At 51.7% G+C, this 16,097-nt stretch overlaps 1 long non-coding RNA gene across 1 annotated transcript; it reads right to left on the bottom strand.

The window, feature by feature from the left end:
• Positions 1 to 7,364: 7,364 nt before the first annotated feature.
• Positions 7,365 to 13,010, bottom strand: LOC142875666 (uncharacterized). Its single transcript, XR_012922984.1, has 3 exons — positions 12,885 to 13,010; positions 8,972 to 9,166; positions 7,365 to 7,520 (listed from the first exon to the last, which is right to left on the bottom strand). It is a non-coding gene; the product is annotated as an uncharacterized LOC142875666 (long non-coding RNA).
• Between the last annotated feature and the right edge of the window lie 3,087 nt (positions 13,011 to 16,097).

Raw genomic sequence — 16,097 nt, forward strand, 5'->3', positions numbered from 1 at the left:
TTTTTTTTGAGACAGAGTCTCACTCTGTTGCCCAGGCTAGAGTGCCATGGCGGAACCTAGCTCACAGCAACCTCAAACTTCTGGGTTCAAGTGATCCTCCTGCCTCAGCCTCCTGAGTAGCTGGGACTACAGGCATGCACCACCACACCCAGCTAAGTTCTTTCTATTTTTAGTAGAAAGGGGGTCTCACTCTTACTCAGTCTGGTCTGGAACTCCTGACCTCAAGCAGTCCTCCTGCCTCAGCCTCTGAGGGTGCTAGGATTACAGGTGTGAGCCACCATGCCCAGCCAGTTTCTGAATATCAACATGTGACTATTAAATCTTTCCAGTAATCTTTTAAGTGTTTTTACTATTTTATTTTGCAATTGTTTATTGACCTCATGGTAAAAAATTTCAAACATTTAAAAGCAGACGGCCAGGTACAGTGGCTCACACCTGTAATCCCAGCACTTTGAGAGGCCAAGACAGAAGGATTGTTTAGGCCAGGAGTTTCAGATCCACCTGGGCAACACATAGAGACCCCCACACCCCTCTACAAAACCTGGCATACAATTCCTAAAATCCTTAATGTCCTAAGTGACACCTTTTTGTATCCTAATGAGTTGACTGATGGCTAGGTAGCTTCAGGACAGGGTTGATCACCAGAAAGTCCACCATGGATTAGAGGGTTGAGATTTTCAGCACCCCCAACCTACAGAGAGGGGAGAGGGGCTGAAGGTTAAGTTGATCACCAGTGCTTTAATCAATTGTCACACGGTATGTAATGACGCCTCCACAAAACCCCAAAGGACAGGGTGCAGAGAGCTTCCAGAGAGCTGAACACGTGAAGGTTGCTCAAGGGTTGCGCTCTCAGAGAGGGCATGGAAGCTCTGCATCCCTTCCTCCAAAGCTCTCCACATGCATCATCTGTATTCTTTGTAATATTCTTCGTAATAAACTGGTAAACACGTTTGCCTGAATTCTGTGAGCTTCTCTAGAAAATTAGTTGAACACAAAGAGGGGTTGTGGAACCCCAACTGGAACCCAGTCGTCAGAAGTTTTGATCAGACTTGGAACTGATTGGGGGGGGAGGGTGTTCAGTCTTGTGGGACTGAGCCTTCAACTTGTGGGATCTGACGTATATGTATAGAATATCCCTAAAAAGATACTTGAGGTAGCAAACAGTGGCTGCCTCCTAGGAGGAGAGCTGGGGCACAATGAGACTTACTTTTCAATGTACCTTTAGTCCTTTCAGAATGGTGCACACATCATCTATTCAAAAAGTAGACTTTTAAAAAAGTTTTTGTAAAAAGTTAAACAAACCCCAGGATGACTCAACAAATTACTCAACTTTGGTCAAGGGAATAAGACCAGGCTGGTCAACCAGAGCTTTTCTTTTCAACATTTTCTGTCACAACCACTTCGAAAATCATTCTTGGTTCTCCAAACCATCTCCACCCAGTGAGTCGGCTAGTCAAAGGGTTGGGTCTCACTATAGGTGTCTCATAGATGGCATGAAGCCCAGGAACACAAGAGGCAGCTGTTGCAAATTTGCCAGGGGTGGGGGAGATACACAAAACAGGAAGGGCAGCTGAAGATGGACATCAGCAGCCAAGATTTTCCAAAACTAGCCTCTAGGTCTGGAAGGGCCATTTAAATCAGACAGCAATATGGATAAAGAATGAGGCATGGCTAGGATTCTGCAGGGACAGGTAGAGACTGCCACCCACCCACCAGTGAGAACTGAAAGATGGCTTAAGTTTACAGTGGCCAAAACTAGCTCCTTATCTAAGGTGCCTTATCTGGTGCTTGAAACCCCTTCATTGCCTGATGGGTAACTCATTACACTCCTTGCCTAATTAGGACAGATTACTTTAGCAGATTAGCTCCTTACCAGCTGGCAGAAATTAGGGAGTTTAAAGACAGTCAGAAGACCAGAGACCATGCAGACAATGGCCCACTCTGCACCTTGCAGTCTATTTTCACTTCCTTTCAGCTTGCAATAAAGTCCTTTTTCTCTTAATAAAGAAAGGCAGTCGGAAGATACATCTTCATTTCTGTCACTTTATGGTGGACATCAGCCATCTCCCTCTGTATCTTGGTTTCCTTGGGGATGGACTAGTATCACCACACGTTTGCTGGTCAGGGAACAAGAATCTAAACTGGAATGTGACCCCAAAACTGTTTCCAAGAATTGTAAATCTGAGTAACCTGAGGTTTGTGCGTTCCGCCCTAGCGTTCCCTTATCATTGCTGTGAGACATTGAAAAAGTCCTAAGAAAATGGGAATATTTGAGACTCCAGTACACATCTATTAGAATGAATGGGAACACTGCTTTGGAAAACAATTTGGTGGTTTGGTAAAATACAAGGGACAGGTCTACATTGACAGAAAGCAGAGCCCTGGTGGCCTGGGGTAGGGCAGGAAAGGAGGGATTACACAGAGGAAGGTCCATCTCTTGGGAATAATGGAAATGTTCATTCTTTTAATTGTGGTGACAGTTTCACAGGTGTATATACATTGGTCAAAATTCATCAAATTGTACATTTAGTATGTGCAGTTTATGATATGTCAATTATCCTTCGACAAAGCTAAAGGCATGTGCTCACATGTGGAATCTGAGAGTGTTTCCTCACACCAGTGGTAAGAGTAAGCCACAAAACGGAAGAATCCAGAAGGCAGAAGGGAGCTCTTCAGGCTTTTAGATGTAGTCTTCAGAAATTTTAATGTCAGAGAACAATAGAACCGGTTCTTGCTTTGGCCATGGTTATGTCATCCTGTTTCTTTGAAGTCAGCCTACACTTGCAGTGTGGAATTGCCCTGGCAGTTTCTGTGGAATGATGGGGTTATTTAAAAATCAGTCTAGCTTGCAGGGTGAGGCGAAAGACAGATTCTGGCTGCGTTGAGCTGTGGAAGAACTGGCCCCTGAGCCTGCCTTGAAAAGTTCCAAGAGGGCCATGTGCAGTGACTATGGCTTGGCTCCTCCTTGAAGAGAAGATGTGAGGAAAGAGTATTTCCCCTGAGGCTGTGGAAGGGCCGGGAAGCCTAACCCTGACTGTCCTTCCTCACACAGTGTCTCTGCGGCGTCCTGAAAGCCCTGTACCGCAGCAAACACGGAGGTCGCAAGGTACAATCCTGGGCAGAGGAGCTGGCAGGCATCCTCCTGAAGCAGGTGAGTGCCGCGGCAGTAGAGCCATCCTGGACTCCCCTTTCTCTCTGCTTTGGAGGGGACGGCTTCCCACGACCAGGGCGCCACTCCACACAGCACAGGTGTCTTTCATGTGGGGATCTCAGCCTTACACACCTCAGGCTTCCCCGGAACAGTGACATGCCTGGATTCTGGACACGCAGTGGGATCTTTCCCATGAGGACAGGTGGACACATCTGTATGATTCCTGGGGTGAAGGGCCTTTGTTGGTCCCCCTGATCTCTGGGAAAAGGGCAGAAGCTTTGAGCCTCTCCATCTGCCTGTGAGAAATGTGCAGACTTCTCTGTTATGGAGTAGGAGGAGGACCATTGGTGTTGTCAAGGAAAAAAAGGGAAACTCTATAAAATAGTTTTAAAGAGATTTATTCTGAGCCAAATTTGAGAACCATGACCCAGAGCCACTGTCAAGAGGCCTTGGGCAAGTGGACTGGCTGTGGCTGGTTACAGTTTGGTTTTTATACATTTCAGGGAGAAAAGAGTTACAGGTAAAGTCATAAATCAATACTTGGGAGGCATACATTGGTTTGGCCCAAAAAGGTGGGCCTACAAGTTATAGGTGGGTTTAAAAATTCTTTGGATGGCAATTGGCTAAGAGTTAGACTTTTAGAGTTATCTAAAAGACCAGAAAGGATATGCACAATTTAAGATAAAGTTGTGAGCACTCTGGGAGGTCCAGACAGGAGAATGTTTCAAGTTTAAGATAGGCAGCTGCTAGGATGCTTGAGTTAAGATAGGGGCTTTTTATCTTTTAGGTGATGTTAATGCTATACCTGAATCAGGTTAGGAAGTAAATGACCCCTTTATTTGGTTAACAAAAGCTGCTTAGTGGGGATTTACCATTTGTCAGCCTGACTCAGCTGGCCTTCTTAGGAAGGAGTTTTGAGCAAAAGAGAAAGATCAGAGTTCACTCTGCAAAATTTAGCAAAATTGATACTTTCCTGGTATTTGATTTTTTGGCCACTGTCTTTCTCCCTATGGGGAGGGGAATGTGGATTCCTGGGTTACATTTTCCTATTTTCCTTATGGCCAAGCACCATGTCTTTCTTGGCTTCATGCCTCAGTTTCTTCAGCTATGCCCAGGGTCCCTGGTTTTAGTCTGAAGGCCTTGTTCTCCCTACAGATGAGTGACAAAGAGAGCCAGCCATCAGCTCTTTTTGATGAGACCGAAACATTATCCCTGTGGGCATTTAACCTGTTGAGTAAGTCAATACCTTTCCCTAGCCCCAGGTGTGTGTGTGTGTGTGTGTGTGTGTGTGTGTGTGTGTGTGTGTGTGTGTGTGTGTGTTTGTGTGTGTCTGCATGCACTTGTGTATGAGTATGTTTGTGTACTCAGGACCGTTTTGCCTCTTCCTTGACCGGAATGGGGCCAAAGTCTTCCTGGGGGCTTCCATCCTTCTAGACAAGATGCAAAGGAGTTCCTGAGAGCTCTGTGTGAAATGAAATGGATCTGAAAAGGCACAGGCATTGGCCCCCCACTCCTTTGGTTTCCAATCACATAGCCTGGGACTGCCTTCCCTTTCTTCCGTGGGGACCTGCAGCTCAGAATAAAGTCAAATAATGTCACTTCAGCACTAATGAGCACAATGTGCTGGCCTAGGGCAGGGAATGAGGGGGCAGGGGAGGGCCAAGGTCTGGCTCAGGGAGAGCGTCTGGCACACGGTGATGCGGACAGACACTGGTTCTCTACCTTCCTCCTTCCTTTCTCCATCCTGATGGCGCCTGATTTATCCAGTCATGGCCTTAGTGGTTGCTGGGAGCATGATTTCCTCCTACTTATTCCCTGCCACTCACAAACCACCAGGAGTCTGTCTTCACACCCTCCTGATAGGCCATTTATGCCTGGATACCACAGTCAACGTTCTGCAGAGGGCAATCCCATCAGAAGAGGAGTCCACAGTGCTGTCAGCCCTTGAGTACTTCACGGAGGTGGTCCCTGGAGGTGAGTGGGATGGCGTGGGGGGCTGGGATTCCAGGACTTGGTATTTCCTAGGAGATTCCTTTCTCTGGGCAACAGTCAAGTCTAGTAGTTAAAAGCACTTTTTTAAACTCAAAGTGAACTCAGTGGGTTCAAATCTTGGCTTTGCCTCTTACTAGCTGTGCAGCTTTGGGCAAACCCCTTTTTGATTCTGTGCATCTATGACTTCTTCTGAAAAATTAGGATAAAAATATTACCTCTCTTTAGGGGGTTTTAGTGAGGATTAAATGAACTGACAGTATGTGGTGTGCTTAGAACAGGGCTTGCTATGCAGGTGGTTACCGTAGTTTATCTATGACTGTTGCCTGGAAGAATCGGCTCCACCTGCAGTCACCTGCTTATGTTAAACACTGTGTGTGCGACACAGTGCTGGGCACTAAGGAACACACATGAGGATAATTCGGGACCCACTATCCATGAGCTTGCTGGTGGACAGGAAGGTGAGAGGCTGTTTCTGCAGGGAAATGATGCCAGGCCACGTGCACTAAGTTACTGAAACAGGTGCATGATGACACTGGGCAGGAATGGCAGGAGGGATCCCTCAGGGGCTGGGAGGGCTCATGGAGGGGATGGACCAAAGGCAGGTTAAAGAGTTGTCACCATGGCTAGGAGAGGGAGCTCACAGTGAAGAAGAGCCAGGGCCAAGGTCTACAGGCTGAGACCAGAGGGCGGGAGCACAGCTTGGCTGCACAGGGGCATCTGTGTGGGCAGCCACGGGAGGCTGGCAAGGGTGGAGGCTCCAATACCAGCTTGATGAGAGGACCGCTTCAGGGCACTTTTTCATCTACACTGGTTGATCTCAGTGCAGTTGGCAGGCAGAGGGGTGGCAGAGACAGACACCATGAAGATGCCACCTGGCCCTGAAGACCGAGACTATACCTGGAAGTACTCCCACCTGTGTGCCTTATGTCACCTGAAGTAGCAGAGGAGGGGGGAGGAAGCTGACCTTCGGCTGCATGCCTGTGTTTTCTCTAGCACCCCAGGCAGAAAGGCTGAAGAGGGAGGTGCTGAACTCGGTCATCTCAGTGACACAGAAGGATCGAAGACCAGTGAGCTGAAGGGCTGCGTGTTTGTGCTGGGAGGGCCATTGCCTCTGAGACCTTGTGGTCTTGTTCACGGCGGGGGGGCAGTGAAGGAGGAGGAAGGGAGGGTGGGCTGTCCAAGCCTGTCCTAGCCTCAGGAATTTCCCTCGGGATACATTGGAGTTTTCAAAGCCCAGGAAGAGTATGAGTGCAGAAAGGTGTTTCCCTTCGGAGCCTTTGCTCTGGGCAGCACTGTGGTGTCCTCAGGGGAGCCATGGAGCTCCAGATGACACTCCTCAGTGCCTGGATGCACAGTTTGCTGAGGGAGAAGAGCCTCAGGTGTCATGTGTGGGGTGGGGTCTGAGCAGCTGTACTTCGAACAAGCTCCACAGCCAGGGTGGTAGGCAGCTGGGACTCCCAGGTCTGACCATGCGGGACAGAGCGTTGGGGCAGCAAGAACAGGGCACCCTGGTTGTGAGCACCAAATGTAGGACAGTGACATCATCTTGAAAGACAGGGGCCCAAGTCCCAGAAGGCTGACGAAGAGCCTGGGCGTTGAGGGCTGGGCCCTGGGGACTTGCAGGAGTTGTTACTGGCCTGACCCATGAAGGCAGGAACACGAGGCCTTTCCTGGACTCAGATTCCCCCTACCCAGACACCTGTGGAGTCCCACAGTGTGGACAAGCCCAGCGCTCAGAGTCCTCCAGGAGGACGGTGGCAGGGATGTCAGTGAGAACTTCAGGGAGCATTGGAAGTGGTCAGGTTCAGTGACTGTGCTCTGTCATGGCCACAGAGTCCACTGAAGAGTCACAGTCGACTTGGACTCAGGAGACCTGAGTTCCTTGAAGTCCTCCCTAACTTGCTGAGGTGCTCTGTGTCCTCACTTGGAACCCAAGGGGTCAGATGGTGTCCCTGAGGTCCGTTGCTGTGTTGCATGTGATGCTCTCTGACTCTGCAGGTGCGCATGGCCCTCCTGAGGTTCCTGGAGGCGCTGGGGCAGCGTGACTATCTGAGCCTTCCCGAGGGCAGGGTGGTCATAGATTACCTCCTGAAGCTCAGCCAGTGGGACTCCTCGGTGAGCAGGGCCATCCCTGAGGGGGCCTGAGGCAGTAGAAAGGCTGAGGGGAGGGGAGAGAGAAAGGGCAGGGTGCAGAGAAGAGCGGGGACAGGAGGCTGGGCCGGCAGGACTGGGGTCAGGGGACTTTGCCCTTCCCAAACCTTGTCCTTGGCCCCAGGAAGCCTTGATTCAGGTGGGTCAGCAGGCAATGCTTCCAGATTTTAGTTCTTTTTTCTTCTTCCAGAATGAAGCGGACATTGGACTCATGTCTTTGAAAGTCCTGCAGACGGTGCAAACAGCTGGGGTCACACAGGCCTCTGCATTCCTCCTCTCCTGGCTCCCAGCCCACTCCTCTGTCCCCCAGACTGCCTTCTTCTCCCTGCCCTCCATCTCCCCCTTGTCCTCTCTCTTCCACTCCTCTCCACTTCCGTCTCTTCCAGTCTGGGGCCTGGGCCTCCTCTGAGAAGGGGTTCAGGGAAGTACATGATGGTCGCTGGGTGGTGAGTCTGGATTGGAGTCCCTCTGCCAGCATCTGGCTGTGACATCTTGAGGAAATTGCTCTATGGGCTGACTTTCCCCTTATGTACGAAAGGGGGATATGGTATGCCCTGTCTGCTCACAGCAGCCTCCAAGGGTCCCTGGGGGCCCTGGGAGCTGCTGTGCTATGGAGGGGGTAACAGGCCATGGAGGGCCCTGTTGGGAGGTCCTGTCCTCCCTGCAGGCAGCCACTTTCCCTCCCATGAAGCCCTGAGTCCTGACCTCTCGTGTTTTTTCTGCCTGCGGAATGTTCCCCAGTGAAGGCGATGACAAAGTCACACCATTCAAAATTTTAAGAAAGCCCTCTGTCTGATCAAGTCCTTCCTGGTGTTATTTTAATAAGGACCATGGTGACATTTTACCAAGATGGGGTGAGAGGAGAGAGAGGCAGGGTCAGAGACAGACAGCATAGGCCTGTCTTGGGAAGAGGCGGCTGCAGGTCTCATAGGACCTTACAGGACTAGCACCTAAGGTCATAGGGGTTGAGGTCACGTGGTAATGCTGAGTCGGGGCTAGCACTGACCCTATGGCATACCCCCTCCCAGGTGTCCTTGCCCAGACTGATCAGCCTGCTATGTGAGCCCGGCAACACCTCAGCCTTCGTGGTATTGAGGTGGCTCTGAGGGAACAGGCCCTAGGCCAGCCCGCCTACCTCAGCAACATCCCATCAGGTATGAATACGGGGAGGGGAGACCACGGGGATTGGGGGGCCCACGGGCACTGGGTCTGCCCCAGGCATGGTAGTGGGGCCCAGATTGAGACCCCTCAGGCATGAGGATTCGGTCATTGCTGTGGTGAGGCTGTGAACCTCACACCTCAGGCTGGTCGGCCAAGGGTTAGGGCCACAGCAGGAGCCCATTGGCCCTCAAAAGGGATGGAATGGAGCCTTGTATGCAACAGAGCTGTCACCCACAGGCCCTCTGGCCTTCACTCCTCATTTTCCAAACCTGGAGGCCAGGAGTGGTAATGACCAAGTGCCATAGTGGGCGCATACAGCATCCAGACTTGGGGCCTCCCCTGCCCCAGCTCTGGCCTCAGTCTACACTCCCCACCCCGGACCTGTCAACCCAGTGGGGTGAGGGACGGGGTGAGGGTGTCCGCTCCACACTGACTGGGTGATGGTTTATTCTGTCAGCTGGAACGGCAGTGTTAGTGCTTCAGGCTGAGTGGCAATGTCCGGGTCCCTCGGCTCACCTTCTCCACAGTGTCTGTGCCCCTCCCCTGCCCTGCAGAGGGTGGGCTGCTGGCTGGGGTTGGAGGTGGGACCCCTGGAGCTTGGGCTAAAGCTGTCCTCTTCCTTCATGACCTCTTTGATGTAGATGTACAGGTCCTTCCCTTCTAGGAGTCTCCGCACAGAAACATACTCATTTCACCAGCACACAGTACTTGCTATAAAAGGTAAGAAACAGAGAGAGATGCTGAGGGCCATTGCCACAGCCCTCCCCCTCTCCTCCATGGCCAACCTGGAATAAATGCCTCCCTCACTCCCAGCCAGGGAGGAAAGACTCAGGGGCCCTTGATCAGATTCCTCCAGTGCTCAGTCAGTCAACTACTTCCTGGAGACTAAGACAGAATGTTGAATCTGTGAAGAAGCCAGTTATTTCTGTGTTTCTCAACATCAAAGCACTTGTGTGCCAGAGAAATCTGGAAGGATTCAGTGCTGTGGGTTATGGCTTCCACAGCTATTCACATTCTCATTTGCCTTGAGCCTAACTGACCTCACACCCGCCAGCTGTGTTTAACACTTTCATAGACAAAGTGACTACTACAAAGAAAGATCAACTGACAGGCTACTTTGTCTAACTTCTAATATGAAAATCTCTACAAAGGCAACCAGTCACAGGGAGCAAGATTGCCTCTCAGTTACTGTAATCACGGTTTCTCACTATTCACACTCACTGTGCCAAGTGGACTCTCAAATATCTCCATTTGGCCACCTCCAAGCCTGGAATAGCAGTTTAGCCAGGAAGTCTTTCAGGATGGAATAGGGCACGAAGGGAAATTCAAAATAGATCCCATGAACCTTCTGGGTTCTATCAACCATGGCCGTGGGGAAAAAATAAATAAATACTGTGGCTGTCTCGTGAGCCAGGAAGAAGGGGATGGATATCAAGAGCAGTCTTCATACTGGTTACCAAATTTCTCCTTGGTTATACATTTCCTTGCAGGCAGAGATCATGTCCCCATGTGAAGCTATGTAAAATCATGCAACCCATCCAGGGACATATATGGGGGCTATAGCAAGAAGGAGCCTAGGAGAGCCCCCAAACCAAACCTCCACTACCATTCTACCGCTGCTTGGATCCCACTCAAATGCATCTGTGAAAGGTTTGCAGATGTGCTCTTGAAGATGTCCGCCTCTGGGGTCAGGGAGGGTATCTGTGAGGACCTTTGCAGCATTCTGCTCCCGTGTCTCTGCAAGGCAGCATTTGCATGCCACAGCTGCTCCACTTTACCCCGCTGTGGACACGTGGAAATCATGGCACTCAGGCAGAGAAGTATGAGCACAGCTTGTAGGAGTGAGCATACACAGAGGAGCATACACACCCATACCTTACAGATACCTTTAGTGTGCTTCTTAGTTCTCCCTGGCCTCCATTTCCAGTACAGATGAGAGCCCCTGCCATAGTGTTCTGTCCTGAAGAAATAACAGCTTTCTCTTTGGCTCCAGACTACAGAGTTCTCTTCAAAGACACTGAGCTCTGCTGGAACAGCTTCCCAATACCAACATGACCTTATTTCTATTTCCCTGCTAGACCAAGGTCTAGAAAGAACTTCCGCTCCATATTTATACCATATTTAGTCTCCGCTTGTGAAACTATTTTCTCTGAGAGAGCTTTAACTTTCCCCTTCCCTCCTTCAGTCACCATCTGGAGGACACACTCTACCATCTTGGTCCCCACACCTCTCTCACTGCAAGCTATTTCCAGGTCCATCTAAGTACAAATGTTCACAACTTTAAAACAATTGTGTTAATATTAATAGATCCATCATTCATCCTTACTAATCTGGCCTCACGAAGACAAGTGACAGTGTCAATCCATTTAGAAGGGGGAAGGTAGTTGCCATTAAGTTCTTCCAAGTATAGTTTAGGGGACATTGAAATGACCAGAGACACACACAGGAGGAAGGATTACCATAAGAAGGATGACTCGAAACACTAGGAGAATTCAATCCTGAGAGGGGAATATGCCATTGAAAAGCCATTTAAGCATGACAGAAAGGAGAAAAAGAAAGGGATGTCACAGATTTTGAGCACCTGCTAGGTGCTAAACCCTCTGCAGGCCCTTTTCCTTTTAGGCTCTCCTTGGATCTCCACAACACCACAAGGATACAGCTGTGTACTGATGCTCAAGCTGTGCTCAAAGTCACAGCTAATAAGGGAAGAGCCAGGGGTTCAAACCCAGGTCCACATGACTCTGTTCCAGTCAAATTTTCTGTGTGCAGGGGAGAACTAGCAAAAGTAAAAGGGAGTTATGTTGAAAGTATCCTTGGTAAGAAATGAAGAACTGAGACTGGGAACACCAAGAACAGAAGCTGATGAGAAGGTGGGACTTCTTGCAGACTAGAACTGCAAGGTGGCTTGGATTTCAAGACAGCTCCAGGAACCTCACTGACAAGTAAATGCCCTGTCTTTTCATTCTCCTGCTCACGCAGGTGCCAGATGGAGCCATAATCCGACTTCTTCAGCTGGCTCAGAGTTTCTGATTACCCCAAACTTTCATCCCTCTACCTTGTATCTTCAGCTAGAAGGACAACATTAAACAATACAAAATAAAAGTCATTACTATTTCACTTCACTGGGGGTGGTCATTAGGGATCTCATTATTCCAGAAGCTGCACCAGCTACATTACAATCAGGAAATGTTTAGGTCAATCTGAGAATAATGGATTCACTAAGGCCCATCAAGGACGCGTGGTGTAACTTTCTCAGACCTCCTCGTGGTGGCTATTGGAGGACAACCATGACCTCCCATGCAAGTTCTCCTCAGAATGTTCCCCCATGGCTAACGCACACCCAGGCACAGGGAATCTCATGCCCATTATACCCACTAGGATTTGTGAAAGGTCTTCAGGTACATTTAAGTTCTCAAACTGTTCAATTTTTTAGTGCTCAATTATCATTTGTTACATACTTACTGAGTATGAACCGTTGTTATGGAATGAACTGTGTGTGCCCAAATTTATGTGTTGAAGGCCTAACCCCCAATGTGACTCTATGTGGAGACAAGGCTTTTAAGGAGGCAGTTAAGATTAAATAAGGTCCTAAGTGTGCCGTCATAAGCCCACAGCATTGCTGGCTTTCTAAGGAGAGAGAGAGAGACAGAGATACAGACACAGAGACAGAGAGAGAAAATAGGGATAGAGAGACACAGAGAGAGAGACAGAGAGAGAGAGAGAGGAGAGTCCTCCCACCATGTGAGGACGCAGATGGAAGGTGACCCTCTGAAAGCCAGAAAGAGGCCTGGCCAGGAACCACACCTGCCAGCACCCTGATCTCAGACTTCTCAGCCTCTGGGGCTATGAGAAAAGAAATCTGTTGTCTAAGCCACCTTCTCTGTGGTATTTTGTAGTCGCAGCCCTAGTAGACAGAGGCAACTGTCTCCTAGGGACTATAATACTGCTGTGCTCCTAAATGCTGAACTTCACACCTGGGAAACACCACAGCCCCGAGGGAACAGCTTTTCTGCACCTGGGGGTAACCCAAAGCCACATCAGACTGCAGTGCTGCCAGGCTCTGCCAGCTGCGGGACAGCCTGGCCCATGACACCCACATTCTCACCTTCCTGTCTCCTGTCTCCCCTCCCATCTGCATCCTCTGAGCTCTCACGCCGTGTGGGACCCAACAGCTACTTATCACTATTTACGTCCACTCCGAGGACACTGCCGCCAGCAATCTGCTCAACTGCACTCATCCGGGTCCCTTTACCGGCCCTGCTCCACCTTGACTCCCAGGTGTCCGGGCCAGTGGAACTGCAGCGCGCTGGACACGATGGGCTCTGGGGTCAGGTGCCAAGAGTGGGATCCCAGCTGTGGCCTTGCTGAGGTTCCTACCTCTAAGCCTCAGCTGCCGCACCTGTGAAATGGACGTGGTAATAGTGCTCACCAGCGCCTGTGGAGAAACGTACAGACGAAGGAGGAGAGAGTCCACGAATGGGTTCTAAGACTGCCAGAAAAGGTCAGTTTTGAGAGCGCTAGGCCAAGCCCAGCCAAGTTAGGAACCTGACAGGCAAAACCCGTTAGATTTCCCAGGCATCCTGACAGTTTAACTGAAGGTGGCGCATTCCTTGGTGTGGCCTGCCTTCTCTCATTGGCCTCTCGACTGTCAATCAGTCACTGGCTCCGCCCCTGCGGTTCCTGACCGTTTTCTGGAGCTGCTTCGCCCCGCCCCTTTGCCAATGTGCTCTCACGTGAGCACAGCTGCTCCACTGACCGCGAGGCCACGCCCCGGGTCGCGCTTGCAGGAAGCCATCCTGTCAGCCAAGCCCTGACAGAAAACCTTTGGTTCCTGTCAGATGCCTCCCTCCCAGTCATCTGCTGGGCTCTGCTGGGAGGGATTGCGGCTCTGGCTCTCCACCACAGCTAAATTTGGACCCAGGAGAAAACTGGGGACCCGCAGAGCACTCTACGTGCAGCCAAGTGTCCCAGCTCTGCCCAGGGCAGCTGGAAATGGATGTAAAGTGGCAGCTCTGCCCCATCAGCGCCACCCGCCTAAGCAGGCGTTTCCCTGAGCTTCCTCCTCCCCGTGCACAGGGGAGCCTGGCGGTGCCCAAGTCCCGCTTAGGGCTGTGAAGTAGCGCTTTTATTCCGTGGTGGTCTCTATTTGGGGAAAAAATTACTCCCCAGGTGAATGTTTTTATTTTGGAGTTAGTCCAAAATATTTTTGGGTTGATATGTGAAAACCTGAACCTAATTCTTTCAGAGCTTTGTGTTATTCAAGGATGAAAGACGTTCATATTAAAATGTACTCGCCTTTTACCAGGGACTGTGGCCATTAGCGTGTTCACACATCTCAGAAACAGCCCGGGCTACACAGTCAGGGCTTGGCAGAAAGGCAGTTCTCAGGGAGAAGGTTAGATGCAGGTGAACTGAAGGGCAGTTGGGCAGTTGGTGCAACTGTGGGGTCAGGACCTGCTACCTCCCTTTCACAGCATGGCGCCTCAACCCGGGAAAAGCTCCCTGAAGCCGCTGGCGCGCCCCGTGTGCGTGTGCACGTTGCACGTGCCTGTGTGTACGTGTGTAGTAACGTGCGTGTATTTGTGAGTGTGTCTGTATTGGTGAGTGTGCACGTGTATCTGCCTGCAAATGTGTGTGTTTACACTTATGTGCGTGTTTACACGTGTGTGTGTTTACACGTGTGTGGGTGCGTGGCAGCACGCTCTGTGGGAAGGGCATTCTGAGACCCAGCAGGGCTGTCAGGGGCCGTCCCTACTCCTCTGCTGTCCCTTCCCTCTCTCAGGAAACTAGAGCGCTGCCGCGGGTGCAGCCAGACTCTTCTGCAGTGTTGGCTTCCCACGTGGAGGCGCAGGTGGTGGCTGATCCCCGAAAGGTGGAGACCAGCCCCAGCTCCTGCCCCACTGTGGCCCCTTAGGTGGGGCTGTCTGGGGCCAAGGGATTGGGGGCAGATGGGTGGCAGTTGGTGGGGAAGAGGTCACCCAGGCTCCCCAGCTGCTGACATTTGCCTTATCTGCTGGACTGTCAGGGATGTTCCCCTCCCCCAGAGCCTTTTCCAGGACTGCTACTGGCTCATCCCCCCTGCTGTGCCGCTGCTGCTCTGGGCTCTGCTGTCTGTGCAGCAGGAAGGTAAGTGCTTCCTGCCACCTGGCCCTGGGGCCCCCAAACACGCCCAGTCTCTGAGGAACCCGAACATGTGACAGCCACATGATCCTGCCTTGGGCAGGTTCCCTTTGCCTCCGAGGTCATCACGTGAGCCAGGGGAGGGCAGTTTCGGTCCCTGCAATAGCAGGCCATGGAGAGCCTGGGCTTCCACCACACCTCACCCCCGGCTTGCCACAGATAGTGGCCTGGGACGCCCTGGACATGGGGCCAAGGCCTGCCCTGGTCCTGAGAGAAGTGACCTCAGCCCCTGGAACAGGGCTGCCTCACACAAGCCTGTCTTCTGGAAGCCCCAGGTGGAACGGGCCAGGAGGGGGCTCCATGTTGAGGGAGGGTGGGAGGGGCGTGAAGCACTGATGGCTCCAAGTGCAGGACGGGGCTGACCAGGGAGGGACGGAAACTTCTGGTCCGGCTGTGCCTTAAAACCCAGCATTGATCTCGGCCAATTTCTAGTGCCTTCCCCACGCCTTCCTCTGTCCTTACTATGTACCAGTTCTTCCTGGACCCCATGCAGGGCTGGGGAGGGACAGAAATGAAGTCCCCACCATTGTCACCTGCAAGGGCTCATCCTGGCTCTGGTCTAACCCCCAGGGTGAAACGTCCACCATTGTATGATGTGGCCCGTGCCCCATGTGAAGCAGAGCCCAAGAAAAATGTCAGACACTCGCCTGGGGTTGGCCGGTGTTGGTTGGGAGCTCGGGTGGACAGGACCCACCCAGAGAGCTAGAGAAGACAAGGGACAGACCACAGGGAGGGAGGGACAGGGCACGGCCACAGAGACCAAGAGGGTCCGACCTCTGCATGGGAAGCAGCAATGAGAGAAAGCTGCAGGGACCAGGAGAGGGACAGTCCCTGAGGGCTGGGAGGTCAGGGACAGAGAAGTTCTCCCAGGAGAAGAGCAGTGGGCCCTATGTCCTCCTCCCCATGTGGGCTCTGGGCTGATGAGGGGCACGTCCTGGGCTGGGTCTCTCCAGGCCCATGGCCTGGCTGATACCTGAGGACGCCAGGGCATGGGTGCAGGGGCTCCCCTGGGGTAAGGTGGGGCTTGCTGGCCGCAGCGCCATAGGCTTGGGTCCCTGGACTGACACCCGAAGTATGGCACCTGTCCTGCTGCTCCAGACCAGGGTCCCATCTGTGGGCAGGGACCAGACAGAGCCCACCCCACTCCCACCCATCCCACAGTTTTCTGTTTTGAACACTCTAGAAGAAGCCCCCACCTATTCAGACACCAGAACAGGTAAGTCGTGGTTCTGGTCCTGACATTGTCGCCTGAGGGGGGCGCTGCCCTTCAGGAGGAGGCTCTGTGAAGCCTGTGCCCCTGAGCTCCCACCTTCCTGGGAAAAGCAGAGAGTCACAGAGGGGCAGGGAGTGACCTGGGAGCAGCGCGGGACACACAGTGATGTCACCCAGACAAGGCCCTTCCGCTCCCAGAACCGCCTGTCATGAGCCTCTGTCAGGGAAAGTGCAGCCTGGGCCCCAGGTT

The sequence above is a fragment of the Microcebus murinus genome, chromosome 14 (genome assembly GCF_040939455.1).
Source record: "Microcebus murinus isolate Inina chromosome 14, M.murinus_Inina_mat1.0, whole genome shotgun sequence".
Lineage (NCBI taxonomy): Eukaryota > Metazoa > Chordata > Mammalia > Primates > Cheirogaleidae > Microcebus > Microcebus murinus.